The sequence below is a fragment of the Triticum urartu genome, chromosome 2 (genome assembly GCF_003073215.2).
Source record: "Triticum urartu cultivar G1812 chromosome 2, Tu2.1, whole genome shotgun sequence".
NCBI classification, from domain to species: Eukaryota; Viridiplantae; Streptophyta; class Magnoliopsida; order Poales; family Poaceae; genus Triticum; species Triticum urartu.
Genome location: NC_053023.1, coordinates 499942377 through 499946506, shown reverse-complemented (window position 1 = coordinate 499946506; position 4130 = coordinate 499942377).

Sequence of the window (4130 nt, the reverse complement as noted above, 5' to 3'; positions counted from 1 at the left end):
CAAACCGCATAACAACATACGTTGTTCCCTTTGTCATCGGTATGTTACTTGCCCGAGATTCGATCATCGGTATTCCAATACCTATTTCAATCTCGTTACCGGCAAGTCTCTTTACTCGTTCCGTAATACATCATCCCGCAACTAACTCATTAGTTGCAATGCTTGCAAGGCTTAAGTGATGTGCATTACCGAGAGGGCCCAGAGATACCTCTCCGACAATCGGAGTGACAAATCCTAATCTCGAAATACGCCAACCCAACAAGTACCTTCAGAGACACCTGTAGAGCACCTTTATAATCACCCAGTTACGTTGTGACGTTTGGTAGCACACAAAGTGTTCCTCTGGTAAACGGGAGTAGCATAATCTCATAGTCATAGGAACATGTATAAGTCATGAAGAAAGCAATAGCAACAAACTAAACGATCAAGTGCTATGCTAACGGAATGGGTCAAGTCAATCACATCATTCTCCTAATGATGTGATCCCGTTAATCAAATGACAACTCATTTCTATGGTTAGGAAACATAACCATCTTTGATCAACGAGCTAGTCAAGTAGAGGCATACTAGTGACACTCTGTTTGTGTATGTATTCACACATGTATTATGTTTCCGGTTAATACAATTCTAGCATGAATAATAAACATTTATCATGATATAAGGAAATAAATAATAACTTTATTATTGCCTCTAGGGCATATTTCCTTCAGATGTATGTTGCCTTTCCTCTAGTGGTGTTATGTGAACGTCGACTACATGACACTTCACCATTATTTGGGCCTAGGGGAAGGCATTGGGAAGTAATAAGTAGATGATGGGTTGCTAGAGTGACAGAAGCTTAAACCCTAGTTTATGCGTTGCTTCGTAAGGGGCTGATTTGGATCCATATGTTTCATGCTATGGTTAGGTTTACCATAATACTTCTTTTGTAGTTGCGGATGCTTGCAAGAGGGGTTAATCATAAGTGGGATGCTTGTCCAAGGAAGGGCAGTACCCAAGCACCGGTCCACCCACATATCAAATTATCAAAGTAACGAACGCGAATCATATGAGAGTGATGAAAACTAGCTTGACGATAATTCCCATGTGTCCTTTGGGAACGTTTTCCTTTATATAAGAGTTTGTCTAGGCTTGTCCTTTGCTACAAAAAAGGATTGGGCCACCTTGCTGCATCTTGTTTACTTTTGTTACTTGTTACTCGTTACAAATTACCTTATCACAAAACTATCTGTTACCGATAATTTCAGTGCTTGCAGAGAATACCTTACTGAAAACCGCTTGTCATTTCCTTCCGCTCCTCGTTGGGTTTGGCACTCTTACTTATCGAGAGGACTACGATAGATCCCCTATACTTGTGGGTCATCAAGACTCTTTTCTGGCGCCGTTGCCGGGGAGTGAAGCGCCTTCGGTAAGGAAAAAATTATATAGTGTGCTGAAATTTACTGTCACTTGTTACTATAGAAAGTAATCCTTTGAGGGGCTTGTTCGGGGTATCTTCACCCCGACCAGTAGAGGAAAGAGTTGCTCCTCAACCTACTGAACCTACTGAAAATGTTTACTTTGAAATTCCTTTGGGTATGATATAGAAACTGCTAGCTAATCCTTTTACAGAGATGGAACATTACATCCCGATTTGCACCTAATCTATGTGGATGAAGTTTGTGGATTATTTAAGCTTGCAGGTATGCCCGAGGATGTTATCAAGAAGAAGGTCTTCCCTTTATCTTTGAAGGGAAATGCATTGACATGGTTTAGGCTATGCGATGATATTGGATCATGGAACTACAATAGATTGAAATTGAAATTTCATCAGAAGTTTTATCCTATGCATCAGGTTCATCATGATCGTAATTATATATATATATATAACTAGTCATCAACCCGTGCATCTGCACGGGCTAGTTTTTTGGATGGTACATTGCATTAATACCTTTGTTAACCACTTTAAGTTTCCATGTAGTAGAAAAATACATTTATTGTGTGCGAAGCATGAAGAAATGATGAATATGAAAATAGAGCAATACTATCATGATAGTTTAATAATCATGAGAAAATGAGTATATTACATTTTGTAACAAATGGGAAAACAAAAATACTAATTTGAGTTGGCATCCCGAAACATAACACAAATGTCCTATATGATTTACTTTTTTATTTTCTTAACTTGAAACTTATCAGATTCGTCAGATGTATATGTGTCTATATATGTTATACATACATTTAAATTTTATATTTTTGAAAAAATACAAATACGATTTCGTCTAAGTTAATTTATATTGTTGTCCAATTATTTTTGGCCGATCCTTGCATGCTAGTTTTTTTATTATCATTTGATCATTTAGGTGTAAGCAGGTTTGTGCCTGCACGGTGAAGGTTGTCAAGTAAACTTTGGGCATGTATTTGCGCAGAACAAATCATACATCAGATGTAAACAATAGAATCCACTCCGTTCAACTATTGGGAGATAACTTCTGCACCTTGTAATTTTTTTTGTTTCTGCATAGTTATATTTTCTGAGAATATTTGCATTGTCGGCCGATTAAAAACCTTGCTGTGTTGACAAAGATCAAGATCATGTTTCTTTATTATCCATATCAAAATTGCTTACCCGACCAAAGCAGACTTCTAGTGAGGAGACTACCGAATCTTGATTATCTACTCCAGAAGCAACCAATCTTCTGGTAACCATTGCATGGAGGCTGGAACATGATGCGCCGGTGAGCCACAAATAGCAAAAAGGATGGAAAAGAAACAAAGAGCCACGTTGCATAAATTTGGAAAGGAAAATGAATATGCAAGGCTCAAGGACAATCAGTGTATTGTGTACATACGCATCCAGCCACCCGGCGGAGCTAGCTTCCAGCGACCCGGGACGGCTCGCCGAGCTCCTGCCAGTATCCATTAAACAATACAATGAGAACATGGCTCCTGTCCTGGCTCCTTAAACAGGTTGGCTCCTTCACTCTAGCCGCCGTCTTCTCCTGCCTCCCGCTAGCTTCTTCTACGTGCGTTTGTCAAGGTCAAATCAGAATCAATCAATGTATGGTGTGCCGTATACGTACACATCCGATTGCCAGTTTCTCTTGCCTCCCCATAGCTTCACCTAAAATCCTAGGTTAGTTTTCTAATGTACGTCCAGCCATCCATGATCAGTTTTTTTTCTTTTGGAGAAACGGAGAGAGATCATGCGAAGGACAACTCATCTAGGTGGGATAGGAGAGCAGGTCTCCTATTTCATCCAACGGCTATGCACACATCATAAATTAATTGGATGGTCAAATTTTCTTAATCCCAAGGATTAATGTGGTGTCTCGTATGGTGCTTCCAATTAGTAAATATAAGATTTTTGGCCTCGCGAAGGAGAAAGCATCGCTCAAGCTTGGGGAGGCTTAAGTCAATGTTATATTCATGCCCCAATCATGAGCTCTCAAGAGAAATTATTATTCATAATTTTTATGCTGGGCTTTCTCTCAATAATCGCTCCATGCTCGATACTTTTTGTACTGGTTCTTTTATGATGAAGACTATTGAATTCAGATGGGATTTATTGGAAAGAATTAAACACAACTCTGAAGATTGGGAACTCGATGAAGGTAAGGAGTCGGGTATAACACCTAAGTTTGATTGTGTTAAATCTTTTATGGATACCGATGTTTTCTATGAATTTAGCACTAAATATGGACTTGACTCTGAGATAGTAGCTTCTTTCTGTGAATCATTCGCTACTCATGTTAATCTCCCTAAGGAGAAGTGGTTTAAATATCATCCTCCCATTGAAGTAAAAGTAGTTGAACCTATTAAAGTTGAAGAAAAGACTATCACTTATAATGTTGATCCTATTGTTCCTACTGCTTATATTGAGAACCCACCTTTTCCTGTTAGAATAAAGGATCATGCTAAAGCTTCAACTGGGGTTCGTAAGAGTAATACTAGAACACCTACACCCCCTGAGCAAATTAAAGTTGAACCTAGTATTGCTATGGTTAAAGATCTCTTGGCCGATAATATTGATGGGCATGTTATTTACTTCTGTGATGAAGCTGCTAGAATTGCTAGACCCGATACTAAAAATAAACATAGACCTGTTGTAGGCATGCCTGTTATTTCTGTTAAAATAGGAGATCATTGCT